Source organism: Artibeus jamaicensis, unplaced genomic scaffold, assembly GCF_021234435.1.
Source record: "Artibeus jamaicensis isolate MK-2021 breed Jamaican fruit bat unplaced genomic scaffold, CSHL_Jam_final scaffold_474, whole genome shotgun sequence".
NCBI classification, from domain to species: Eukaryota; Metazoa; Chordata; class Mammalia; order Chiroptera; family Phyllostomidae; genus Artibeus; species Artibeus jamaicensis.
Window position 1 is genome coordinate 18,998,667 of NW_026522046.1, and position 14,403 is coordinate 19,013,069.

Here is a 14,403-nt window from a genome sequence, read left to right on the forward strand (position 1 = left end):
TGAACTAATAAACAAAAATGATAGTTTCTGCTGCTGGATTTATCATAGTAGATTATAAATAAACTTCCTGTTTTTGGCTCTTCACTAAATGAGAGTTTTAAGAGAAGACTGCCCCAGACTTCCGACCCTCAGTTCAATCACTGAGGTGTTTAAAAGACCAAGGCATGATGTTATGAGGTTAATCAAATCCTTATTTTCTTATAGAGAATATTCCAATTTTTATAAACTAACCAACTACAGTGGAAGTTTAGTCACAAGAAGTGTGGAAAATCTTTGCTTTACTAATATGCTCTTCTCTCCTGCCCTGCATGAGTATCAGCCTCAATTTATTTTTCAGGAATCCTAAATGTCAATCAGGAAAAGATACATCCAACTGAGGAAAACACTGTCCTTTAAAAGAAGCATGAAGAAATGGTCACAGTGACAGACAATGCATGTTTGAACATTTTTTTACAATTTGTTTTTAGATTAAAATAATTCGAATGTAAGAAATTGATCATAGAATGAAAGACTGGGGCAAGAAGTGAGAACATAGCAGAGGCCGAGGCTAGCTGTGTGATTGAGTAGATGCAGTCTCCCTGCACTAGGTGTATTCAGGAAACACACCTGGTATCAAGAGTATATTTAAAACAACAATGACCTTTTAGTGCATAAACCTTCTTTGCATTGTTTCGAAAAAGTATCCAAAATTCAGAAACAAGGCAAAAGCATGCCTGCAGGGCTTTTCAGTGTTACACTGGAGTACTGGCAGGCCCAGCAAAGGCTTTTTCATTTTCTCTTTTTTAAAAAAAATACTTATTTATTTTTAGAGACAGGGAAAGGGAGAGAGAAAGAGAGGGAGAGAAACATCTCACACGCGCACCAACCCGGGATGAGCCCACAACACAGGCATGTGCCCTGACCAGAAATTGAACTGGTGGCCTGTTGCTTTGAGGGATAAAGACCACCCAACTGAGCCACATCAGTCAGGACAAGGTTGTTTTGTTTTCTAGGGCGGAGTTTCTCAACTGGAACACCAGTAAGATTTGGGGCTAATCCTTTCCCCAGGGTGTGAAAGGAGGCAGGGAGGGCTGTCCTGTCATTTGTAGGGTGTTGAGAAGCTTTCCTCAACTTTCCCCACATGTGCCAGTAGCATCCTGCAGACGCGCAAGATAAAAACTGTCTCGAGGCTTTGCCAGATATCCCCCAGGGGTGAAGACACCCTGAATTCTCAAGAAATGCTGCTTTTGGGAAATGTGTCACTGTTTGACTTACTATTGATCTGTGCCCAGAGTCAGTCAAATTACTGAACCTTTTTGTATGGTAGAGATACAAATGATTTCTCTCTGGTAGAAAAGATACACTTAAAGACTATGATTTTACTGGCCTGTTGAACATTAATCAGTATTTTCTCTGACTTAACAAACTTATGTCATTACACTTTTCCCAGCTAAATATATAATCTCTTTTCCTCAAAGGCTCTTTAAATCAGCTTTACCATTCTGAGTTTTTTCTCATTAATGGTTAAGTAAACTACAATGTACCCTTACTTGATATTTGTATGAGAGCCATGTTTTTAAGACTTTTTAAACTATACTTGGACAGTCCTTTCCACCTTTAAAGAACTATGCATGCCACCTTTCCCCTAATAAACCATTTCCATAAACCACAAAGTTACCTATGGGCTCCAGACTGCTCTGTCATCAACCATCAAAGCTTTTTCACTTGATGAATGTGAAAGAATTGTATGTTGGTACATGGGGATATAACCTATCTCAAGTGCATTTAATTACCATTAAAAATAAGATTTTTTAATTATACAATTACTTTCCCTGTAAAGACTAACTACAACCTATAGGTCAAAAGAGCTTTGTTTCAGATAGAAAAATAAATCAGAAAACTTACACAGTTCTCATGTAATTTGAAAAAGCAACCACTAAGAACCCCACCACCAGCCAATACAGACACAGATTCACACAGATACACAGGTTCTTGGTGTAGACCTCAGGGTCCATGGCTCATTCCTTCCCCCAAGCAGTCATAAAACGACCCTCGGGGGCCAGGGAGAAGTATTACATTCAGGAGGGAGGCCTTGTAAATTCCACAGTTTTAAAACTGGAAGTGAAGGAAAGGCTTTCTCTTCACAGTAACGTGGCACTATTGCTTCAAACGCTTTCCAACTCTCACTAATGTCTTCTCTAAGGAAGTGAACAAGCCTCTGGCTCGGGCAGTGTCGGGCTGGGAATTTATAGCATAGTTTAGCTTTTACTTTTTAGGTATTTATTTCCCAGTTACCTTCTACTTATGATAAATGATACTGGTTTTTCATTTTCTTTGTAGTAAGCTTAAATTGGAAAAAAAGGAACATATACATAATAATACAGATGGTAGAAGGATGTAGTAAAAATTATGAATGCATTAAGTAAACAACAAAAGTTGGGGGGATGCTCTGCCAGAGGAAACCGAAATTTAAAATGAAACTTGGTTTATAATTGCTTGACCTCCAGTTTCCCTTTTAGTCAATTGTTAAGAACAATCTCCATCAGAAGGCAGTCTTAAAGAGACAGTAGTGAAGAAAGACCAACAGACTGATGGTTGGGAGAAGCTCCATTCACACTGCGGATGTGTCACCAGCCGGCTGTGCCATCTTAAATGGGGAAGGCCATGATACTATAATTTCATAATGTTTAAAATTCAGGAAAAAGGAATTTCTAAGTGTCCTTTAGACTTTCAAGTGCAGAGATTGGCTGCTATGGTCATATTGATCTCACCATCTTCCACACCCCTATTAATTATTTCGTGCCTACTAGCTTTTTCTTTCTAGCAAGACCATATGACTGTTGAGGAGACAAGTCATAGCAAATACTTTATTAAGGAGTGTTTTATGCAGTGCTGGCCAGAGTAATAATCACTCTGTGGTCATTGCTTGATAATTTGTCATCATAAATCTAATGAGCATTTTTATTAAAAGATAAAGTGGCATCCAGCTAACGAATTTAAAATTTGAAAAATTATTTTGTTCTACTATTTTATGTACAGTTTATTGTATATAAGGACATGGTGAATAACTGAAAGAGTCCTAAAATACATAAACTTAAGCTACTAATCAAAACCTACCATAATCATAAGAGAACCCCAAACATACATTTGGTGAATTTTTAACCTAGAAGAAATTGACTAAATGGCAAACGCACTCTAGGACAGTGTTATTGAAACCTGTCCACTAACCACATGCAGCTATATTAATTTAAACATTTGTTTCCTCAGTTGCAGCAGCCATGTTTCAAATGTTCTGTGATTAGTTATTAGCTACCATTTTAGACCTATAATATGATAGGTCACTTCTACTACTGTGGAAAAACCTACCAATAGCACTTCCCTAGACCATCCAAGAGAAGTTCCTTACTTGAGACAACAGATCAAAGAAAACTGAGTTTTTCCAATTATTTCCCAACACAGAAAAGTCTGGGTAAAGAGTGTGCCTTATGTACCAGAGCACAACAAAAGGGGGATGTGTTCCTCATTAATTTGCAAATGCATGCATTAAACTATCCTAAGTGGACAAATGAATAGTATTTATAAACAGGGAAAAAGTCAGAATGCAGAAGAAACGCAGAATAAGTCTTCATTGGAAACAACCTTCATATTTCTCGTAAGTCTACCCAAATCCATTGCCAGGAAGTACATAATATGTACTTGGCAGAACTTGCCTTTTTAGCTTAATTTTTTACTTTTAATATTTATTTTTTGCCTAGGAGCCAGGTCTTCAGAATTCTGATTGAGAAAATAAAAAGTAATTTTAAACATCTCCTCTGGCCTCGGAGATGGCAACACACATCATGACCACCATGTCTACCCTACTCTTCCAGCAAAATTAAAAAACATAGGACAAACAAAAATGAATAAATACCAGCTCAAAAATATAGTCTATAAGTGAATTATCAGCAAAGATACTGATATCTAAGTATGCAACTAAGTATTTAATGATATATATCTTATTTACCTCATCCTGCCAGATGGGTTATTTGAAATAACTCCAATCTCCTACACAGAAAAGTGAGATTCTGGCAGACTACTAACTAAAGATTTTTGGCCCTATAGGCAAGCAGCTGTGAGTGGAGATGGGTGTGTGAAAAAAAACATGGTTACTAAAAGTGTGGGCAGATGCCAAAGCATAAATGAGAGCCCAGCAAAGCCCATACTGTTGTCCTTGCATCTCTGTCCATCTGTGTTAGCTACAAATGGGCTTGTCCAGGAGCATGGGGAGGAGGGGAGAAGTATGTCCTTCAGAAATCCTACCTGTACAATGTTTTCACAATCATTAACAGAAGTGTTAAATCTGTCAACCTGGTTTCTGTCATGTAGTAAGTTCTAAAAAATTTCATTGAACCAGAAATGTAAAATGGTCATGAATTTTATCTGTTTTTTCCTGTCTGTAGTAAAATAAGGTTTCCCTGAAGTTTTCATCCACTGGAGGGCTCATATAAACATAAATGGCATTCTCTCAAAGTCGTAGGTATTCTCAAAGCCTCTGAAACCAAGTATGGGTCGCCTTCCTGTTCTGCACCAGGTCTCACCCACGCTTGATTTCATGGACCAGGAGAGCAAATCTGGCAGATCTCACAGAGGTCTGGAGTCAGGAGAATCAGCAGAAGACGGTAAGAGAACAAAGCAGGAGAAGACATGAAAATCACTGGGAAAATAACATTTTACAAAGAGCTGGCTCAAAGAAACATCGCTGGTGCAGTTTTTCATACAGATTATCTGTACTGTGTCCAGGATGACTGGTAGTGACAGGTAAACATCCAATGACTCTTGAAATGCATTTTGTATCTATTTCTTTACTGCCTATTTTCTATCATTTGGGATAATCAGACACATGGTCTTGTCCAATGTACTTTGCACCAATCACTCTAGACCTAAGTGTGTAACTTTCTCAATCATCAAGTTGTATTTATAAAGCACTCACTTCTGTATAGTTCTCTTAATGTTGGCTTACACTTGTATGAGCTGCCAAAAGAAAAACACAATTTAAAATATATTGCTAATACACGAATTCACTGAGTTTTTCATAACAACTAAAGTTTCATCTGACAAATTTAATGTTAGAAAATGCAGAACTTTCAAGAAAGCATACTACCTAATTTTAAGCCATTCAAAAAAATGGACTAATTTCTGCTAATTTAAGATGTTATAAATGTGTATCACAATCTTTCAATATGAAAAGGAAAAGAGAAAGTAAGTAACAAAGAAAAACCACATTGACATGACACTTCTAAATTAGCAAAATGTAATTATAGTCTACATAAGATTATCAAATAACAAAATTTAAGTGTCATAGCATAGAAATGAAAGATACCTTAGAAAGAAATGCCCAGTCCAATCCAAACCACTCAATCTGAGTTTGGAAGTGGGACACTAGAGGTTGTGTCAACCCAACATACCCAGGCTCCATGCTTCCGTGTCCCTCCAAAAAGAATGATAAGCTAAGGACATTTCATGCCCAGGACTCACAGTGGCCCCCAAACCTTGCTTCATTGCCTCCCTACTCTTATTCAGCTTCATCTCATTATCACCAACTCTTGTACCAGGGGTTAAATCTGGTATTAGCATTTTATGTCTTTTGTTTTATCTTAGGTGCTCTCTAAAGATTCTACCTTATACTAGCCTCTGGCTTTTTTTCCTTTTGCACATCCGAAGGCAGAAAGAACCATCTAGTCTGAGTCCACATCCCCTACAACCACCGTGACCACCACCTCTCAACACCAGACATGAGCTCAGCCCCGTAGGTGAGGGGGCCCCCAAATGGAATTTATTTATGAACAATTATGTATTTATTCTTTCATGTATAAACTTCAGTCACCTTCAAAGTACTCTGCATTTGATGCAACATACTTATCGAGACATATTTTTCCACTGCTCAAAACAATTTTTGAACTCATCAATTTTGAAGCCTTTTAGTGTGTCTGCTGTTGTTTTGTTTCACGTCTTCCACATTGGCAAAACATTTCCCTTTGAGGAATTCTTTTATCCAGGGAAACAAAAAAAAATGTCACTTAGGGCAAGATTGGGTGAATAGGGAGGATGGGGGAGGGAGTGCAATGTGGGCAGGTGTGCTGTAAATCACCCATCATAAAATGAGCAAATGCATTGAAAGAATCCTAGAAAAAGTAGCTAAAGCCAAACACAGCCTTCCACAATGACGCCCACTGGCACACTGATGCAGCTGGGTTCCTAGAACACTCACCTCGCAGGGGAAGCCAGCACTACAAGGGGCCCTCCTTCCTGACAATAATTCCGTTTTTGGGGGGTCCCCCTCATAGACCCTATATCTCACAAGTATGCCAGCCTTGAGAGACAGCACCACTCTCAACAGTTCCTAGTTCTTCATAAGGGCATTGAACTTTGTGTCTCCAAGTACTATGCTTTAATTCCCAACTGGCATTTTACCAACATTAACATCTTCGTAGAAAATTTCCTGTCAAGGAAACATTTACTTACAGGGCGCAGGCCACATAATAAGGGTATTCCATGGGGCCATCACTGACACATGATGTGGGATACGGGGCAGAAAGGTGGAACTAGTGATACAAAAGATGAAAAGGGACTTACCAAATAGACTAAAACAGAGAGGGCCTTCTAAGAACAGGGAGAGGGTTTTCAAGCCCAAGAGATAAGAAAGCCTCAGGAACTCCCAGACATTGACTACTGCCAGAGGATGAGCAACAGGAAGGACTTGGGGACAGATGCAGGAAACTGATCAAAGATTGGCCTACAAGGGCCACACCATGAAAAGCCACAAATTCAATGGCAGAGAATTTAGATATTTTACCAGTAAGTGGTGAGATACTACTTGGTGTATTAGTGGTTAGAAAGCTGTTGCCACGTTCAGGTGAAAAATGAGGAAGGCCCCAATTTTGTCTTGTGGCAGAAAAGATAAAAACAATTGAATGTCAATAGAGCTCGAAGGCTGGAAGTTGTGATGTAGGGAGAGCGCATGACGACAGTTACTGAACTTGGGGGTGTGAGGACATTTATTGAGAGAGAGAGAAAAAAGAAAACATTGAAGAGATTTACAGAAGATAGATAATGAGCTAAATTCAAAACATGAAATTTAAAATAGCAGATTTAAGAAGCCTAGCTTTTAAAACCAAAAGAATAATCAAGAGAAGACAAGCCAGCACAGACAGGCAGAATGAAGACTGGAAGACCGGTACCCAAATGGAAGGAGAGCAAAGAGAAAAAAGCAAGAGAAAGAACATGTCAACATGGGCACAGGCCATAGGAAGCACTGTTCTCTTACCAGAAATATTTTAACACTGACAAAGTTTTTTTGTATTGTCTTATCATGTCTCAGTTTTTAACTATATTTGATATTGACATAGAAGATATTTATTTTTTTGTTATTTTGAAAGCAAACTTCAGCCTAGTTTATACCAAGAGGGCAATCATTTCCACCATTTCATAAGTGAAATAAATACTGCAATACAGTCTTATATTGATTTCCATGTATTATAATTAATTTGAGGAGCTCTAGCAATCATTTACTTTACACTAAGGCTTAGTGTAAAAATTGCTTTTCCCACTCAATAAGATTCCTCCATGAAATCAATTAGGCAAATAAAATAAATTTGTAAAGCTCATTCATGCATGCACATTACAGAAAAAGAAGCATCTTTCATGTTCTTATTTATTCATCATCTTTACTTCAGGATAGAACACTTTGTCCACAATCAGAACTGGGTTTCAGTATAATTCTCCATAAATATAACAACTGAGCAGACATCTCGCCTTGCCTGGGGCTCCATTCTCTTCACTCCATTGCTATTCACTGTTCTGCACAGTTTACATGCAGATCAGTCTCATCAGTTTCTGAATTATGCTTTGGACCCCTAATATTCCTCCAAGAAAGTCTGATGCAACCTTTTTACAGGACAGGTGGCTACCAGACAGAAAAAGAGCTTCAATATAAACCCCTCTTCCCCCAAACGTACACAAAAGACACCACAGGGAGTTGGCAGTATGTGAAAAATAATCAGTTACGGAATCTTTATTAAACACAGCATACACCTCACCTCAACAGACTTGGAATCTTTAAACAACAATAACAACAAAAAGGCCTTTTATTGCAGATTACTTTAGATTTAGCTTCAGGATCAAAGGGGTGATCTTATTTCATTTTAATACTTGGTCCTGACATAAGTGTCTTTTCCTTAGCTAGAATTTTTCAGCTCAGTGCTGATTTGTCTATCCTAGAGACTTGAGTTGAAGTGGACAGTCTCAGCAGGCAGAGATGCAGAGATGGCCTCATTGAACTGTTTTTCTGGATCCTCTGAAACAACAAATCAACTTTTATAACTCTAACTCTAAAGATTTCATGTCATCTTAAATCTCTGAATGCCTGAATGTATTCTTCACTTCACTAGTAGTTATTTTTAAAGGGGGGATAATATTACCTACTTGATGGTTTTACCCAGTCTGAGACAATGATCTCTCACTTTGGGTACAGTACCAAATTACTCTCTCACCATCAAAACAGTTTTTAATCAGTCAGTTTTGAAGGTAAACAAATGAATAATCCAATGATTTCAGTCCTTGATGAGTAGCTCAGGTACAAACACCCTGTTTGCTATGGAAAATATTAGCAAGAATGAGACTTTGCTAACAACAAGTGAAAACTGCAGTGGTATCAATATGCAAATTACATTCTATCTGACCAGATTACTTCAGAGTCTTATAAATTCCTCAACTACAGAGTAGGTAACAGTTCTTTCCAATAAAAAAACAATGCAACTGGACAAAAGGTTTTCATAGCATTTGCAGATGTGTTTTTCCATTTCCTGGTGGTAACACATTTAAGAATGATTTTTTAAAAAAGTAGCATAGTCCCTTGCTCCTTTGAAAAGCCTCACTGATTTTTAAATAACGTACTTTCAACTATAGCAATATGTGAGCTAAGAATAATCTCATTGAGAAAGTACAAATTAGAAATCTATAGCTATCAATTTTATTCTTTTAAAGAGAGAAGATAAAAATGCATTGCTTACACGAACATTTTTATTACCATTATCTTATCTTTTGCACTTTCATATCACAGTTTTACTACTTAGGTTAGTGCAAATAATGTATTGTAACTGATGTTATTTTCCCCTCTACAAATATATTAAAAATTAGGAGCTCTATCAGAAAATTCAGATACTTTCTCTCCCATCCTATCAGATAAGGTTAATAATTTTTTTGCCTTAAGGCACTGCCAATTTATCAGCTCTGGCTGGAGGCCCCTTTCCAAACCCAACCTGCCTATACTATACCCCCAAACCTCATTATTTCAACCCATTTCTCCAAATTTCTAACCCTTAAAGCAGTGAGTGGTCCTAAACCCTAGCTGCACATTAGACTCTCTGGGGAAGGTTTCACAAAATATGGATATTTAGAAATTCTGATGTAATTGGGTTGGGATAGGACTTGAGCATCAACATGTTTTTATAAGCTCCCCAGGTAGTCTAAGGTGCAGTCTTGTTGAGAATCACTGCCCTAAAGCAATCTACCAGCAGTTCTATCCATTTCTACTCTTTAATTTCTCCAAACTGTGGGCCTAACCACTTTCCCTTCACAAACACATGGAACCAGAGATCCAAGCACTGTGGTTTTCAATGCATTCCCTTTTTAAAAACATATATTTTATTGATTATGCTATTACAGTTGTCTCAATTTTCCCTCTTTACCCCCCTCTACCTGGAACCCCCGTCCCTCCAGCAACACCCCCATTAGTTCATGTCTGTGTGTTGTGCATATAAGTTCTTTGGCTTCTATTCTATTCTATTCTATTCTATTCTATTCTATTCTATTCTATTCTATTCTATTCTATTCTATTCTATTCTATTCTATTCTATTCTATTCTATTCCATTCCATTCCATCCTATTCTATTCCATTCCATTCCATTCCATTCTATTCTATACTATTGTTAACATCCCCCTGTCTATTTTGTACCTACAAGTTCTGTTTCTTATTCCCTGTACCTTTTCACCTGTTCTCCCCTGCCCCCTTGCCCCCTCCCAGCCAATAACCCTCCAAATAATCTCCATATCATTTCTATCAAGTAAATTGAGCAATATCACTGCTCTCTTTCTCTCTCTCTCTGTGTGTGTATATATATATATATATATTCTATATTAAAACACATAGGTGAAAGAAAGTGTGAAAAAATAGCAAGAACAAACAAATGCCCTCAAATATTGAAGTAATTTGCTTTTCCCAACCAAATTTCAATAATTCTTCCCCTCAGGCTTACTATTTTCCACCATTACTCATCACTAATTAAGAAAAAAATTATTCTGTTGCAGAACTTAAGAATACTTCCAAGCTTGGATATTTCTGATAACTTTCACAAACATTTCACTAAATATTCCATCTAATATTAAAACCTCTTCAGAAAACCTTCCTACAAAAATAGTGATAGCAGGAACATTTTACAAATATTCCACCGGAATCTTCCTTCAGCATGTATCTCAGTTTTGGGTGAAGGGGAATGTGGCTTTCTTTTCCTATTTTTAGTTTTGCACTGTTATCTAGTGATTGGGGGGTAACCAGCTGTATTAGTTTCATATTGTTGCTATAACAACTTACATACAAATTTACTCTCTCAGAGTTCTGGAAACCAGAAGTCAAAATCAGGGTTTACTGGGCTAAAGTCAAGGTATTGTAAGGGTCACATGCCCTCTGGAACTTATAAGTGAATTCTTTTTCTCACCTTTTCCAACTTCTAGAGCTACACTCTTTGCATTCCTTAGCTCATAGCTCCTTCCCTGTCTTCAAAGCCCAGAGCATAGCATCTTTAAATCTCTCTTTGCTTTCATCCTCACATTACCTTCTCCTCTTCTGTAGTCTCATCTCCCTCTCTTTCCCTCTTGAAGGGACACTTGTGATGACATCATTGGGCTCACCTGGATATTCCAGGGTAATCTTCCTATCTCCAGATCATGAATTTAATTATGTCTGCAAACTTTTTTGGCCGTATTCACAGAGTCAATGGATTACGATGGGGACTTAAGCAACATTATTTAGCTTCTGACAGTGCCCATGGTTCTGTACTGTTTGTTGCTACTCATCCTGCACAGAATAAACTAAATGTCCTGTTTAAACTGAGTGATAACTTAATAATCAATTAAACTCAGGCACAGCCAAAATGGGACTGGTTAAGAACATAGGAAAATTGGTCATTGAGGTAGAGATGTTCATTTTTTTCCAGCAATTTATTCTATTTAATAATACAGTTGTCATCATCTGTTTGCCAGTTCAATAAAAACTTCATCTGACGTGGTTCCTTCAGGAAATGCTGGGTACATGTTGCTTATTGCTTCAGTTTTAACACAAACACAATTCAGTAGCTTCCCATTTAACCTTAACTATCATTTTTAATGTATTCTTACCTAATACGGTTTCATTTTATTAGCACCATAAAAACAAACTCACACCATAATTTTTCCACTGACAGTGTTGCCTACTTGAAGGCATCATAAACTTACAAGCACAGATTTATAATTCATACATTATTTAAAAAAGAGAAACTCTTAATATATTTTATCTACAAAAGGAAGGAATACATTTCAGTTGAAAATTATGTTAGTAGAGAGAACAATTCAAGCATGTATGCAAAAGCATTCTGACCACATAACTAGATTATAATATTTACATGTATAAAATTTCATTGACGCAGAAAATAAATAATAAACTACTTCTAATCTCTGCTAAAGGGAATTTTCATAAGCTAAATCAGATGAAAAAACAAAGCATTAAATGCAAATACTTGTGAGAATGATAGAGAATCAGAGGTGTTTTAATACCTGTTATTATAGAACAGATGAGATAAACTTAAGAACATAATCTAAATTACAACTTTCAAAAGCAATAGAGTACAAGTGAACTGGTTTCATTTTACAGTAGCTCTTAGACTGCTTAGTCTTCAGGTTATAAAAAATAAATGATAAATTGTTCTTCTTGTGGTTTAAAGTGTGTGAAATTTGGGAAAGTTAATATTTACATTCAAAATACTGTTGACCAAAAGTCAGAACTGATAAATAAATTAATAGCAGCAAATATACAGTACATTTAGTATGCTTTGTATAAAGCAATTATTGAGCAATTTTCTCTACTAGTGAGAGGAAAAAACTTGCATAATCTTCACCCTCTTCCCTCCCTTAATCCCACTTGAAAATAAAAATTCTCAAATTGAAAATGAAAAATGCAAGTATAAGCACAGAAATGCTGAGAAAACAGAAGATGGGGTATCAGCAGACAAGAGATGGTATCCAAATTTTGGAAGGAAGAAAGTAAATGGAAGTGAGGTCACCAGTCAGCCAGACAGAGAAACTTGACTGGGGAAGAAAAGTAGATTTCCAAGCAGGACGGAAACCAAGTTCAGATACACAATCCCTGAGAGGCATAGGAATTAGTCACCAGGGACACCAGGTGTTCAGCGTGCAGGACAGAACTAAAAGCAGGAGGACTGTTTTAAAATCTGTATCAGGGAATTCTGACTCTCAGATCCTATGGTTTGCCCAAACAGCTAATCAGCTGTCCTATCCCCACCCCCACAGAAGATAGGAAGTTTACTTCCTGAAAAGACTGATGGACCCCAAGCTGGAGTTGGATGTGACGTATTTCACTAAAAGTGGGGATTAAATATAATTTTCCATATTGAATGAGAGTGGAGGATTCCTTTCTGGTGAAACCAAGTGACCCAACCAAAAAAAAAAAAAAAAAGGACCTAGAGATGCTAGTCCTGTCCCTGTGTATTTACCCAAAGATGGCTGTTTGCACACACACACACACACACACACACACACACCCCTATTATACCGATTACCATCAACATTTCCTGTTCTGTTTGGTACTGAAGTAAGGCCCCCAAACAACAAAAAACCCTGAGGAAACAGACAATACAAGAAGAAGAAACCATGTAAGTGTGTGCATGAGCATGCGTATCCTCAGACATAAAAGAAAAAATATTGCAGATATTGCACCTAATTTTACTAGAAAACTATACACAGAAGCATTTTAAAAACAGGAAAAACTCAGAAATGAAAATGATGCTTGTCCAAGAAAAATAATATAAAGGTTGAAGAAATTTCTGAGAGTGTGTAAAATTAACACAAATGAATGAAAAACAGGAGTCCGAAACTTATTCATAAAACTGAATCAATCCAGATCAACATCTAATGAACGGTGGTTCCAGAAGGAGAAAAGAGAAAACAAAGGCTCAGCAATGATCCAAGAAGACAGCATACAGTTTTCCAGTGCTGAAGGCATGCATTTCTGGACCAAAAGAGCCAGTCAAATGCAGAACACAGATGAATGAGAAAAAGCCCACATCAAGCCACAGCATCAGAAGGAAAAACAAACTGGAAAAGCTTTTAAAAATAATCAGTCAGATATAATAGATTGTGAATCTGAAGTGTATCAGACATCACAAATTGAAAGCCAGACAAGAATAGGATGGGGAATTGCCTTCAAAATTCTCAGGGGTAATTGTTCTCAACCTACAATTCTATAACCAGCCATATATGATCAGTCACTTGTGGGGATGTAAGGAAGACTTTTTGAGAGAGTAAAGACTTCAAGGAATTTACCTCTCAATCAGCCTGGCCTCAAGAAGCTACTGAAAGGTGTTCTCCAGTAGAAACAGTTAAACATAAGATTCAGAAAACAGGGGACTCAGATACAAGGGAAAAAGCAGAGGCAATTCCTGAAGCAATGATGAAGAGGAAACCATCCCCACTGGAGCAGTGGCTGGAGGGTCCAAAGGGAGCTGCCTCCAAGATAAAATAAGGACCATTATTTAACATCCTTCATGGGTTAGGCCTTTTTGAGAGGAGTCTACAAGTTCTCTCAGAAAGTACGCACTGAATTACTATTACAGAAGAAAACAAGCAAATGAGAAAAACAAAGCATTTATTTGCTCCATAAAAAAGTCAGAAAGAAAAAATGTAATCATAGTGTGCAAAAATGAATGATCTTGATATATACTTATCTATCTTTAGATACTAACTACTAAATTTCAATTAAAAAAATTAAAAAACCTGAGAAGTTTTCAGAGGATGGAGGAGAGAAAAAATGTATATAAGAAGGGGTGGAGATGGAAAGTGAGAAAGCTAAATCCTCCTTTTCTATACTGGGAAGACAGTCCATAACTAGAACAGAAATAAGAAAGCAGCAATATGATCATATTATTTAGAAATACAGAAATAGGAATAAACAGAGGAAGGAGGTGGGGAGAACTGGGGTGGTGGGGAGCAGGCATGGGGGGAGGCAGAAAACTGTACTGCAACAGCAATTAAAAAAGAAAGAAATACAGAAACACATATGAGAAGAAATAGCTATGAAAGAGTGGAAATCAGGTCTTGTCTAGGGAACAAAACCTAAGA

At 37.2% G+C, this 14,403-nt stretch overlaps 1 pseudogene; it reads left to right on the forward strand.

The window, feature by feature from the left end:
• Positions 1-4,522: 4,522 nt before the first annotated feature.
• The window catches only part of LOC119062355 (probable inactive 1-aminocyclopropane-1-carboxylate synthase-like protein 2), a 32,543-nt pseudogene continuing 22,662 nt past the window's right edge, over positions 4,523-14,403 (forward strand).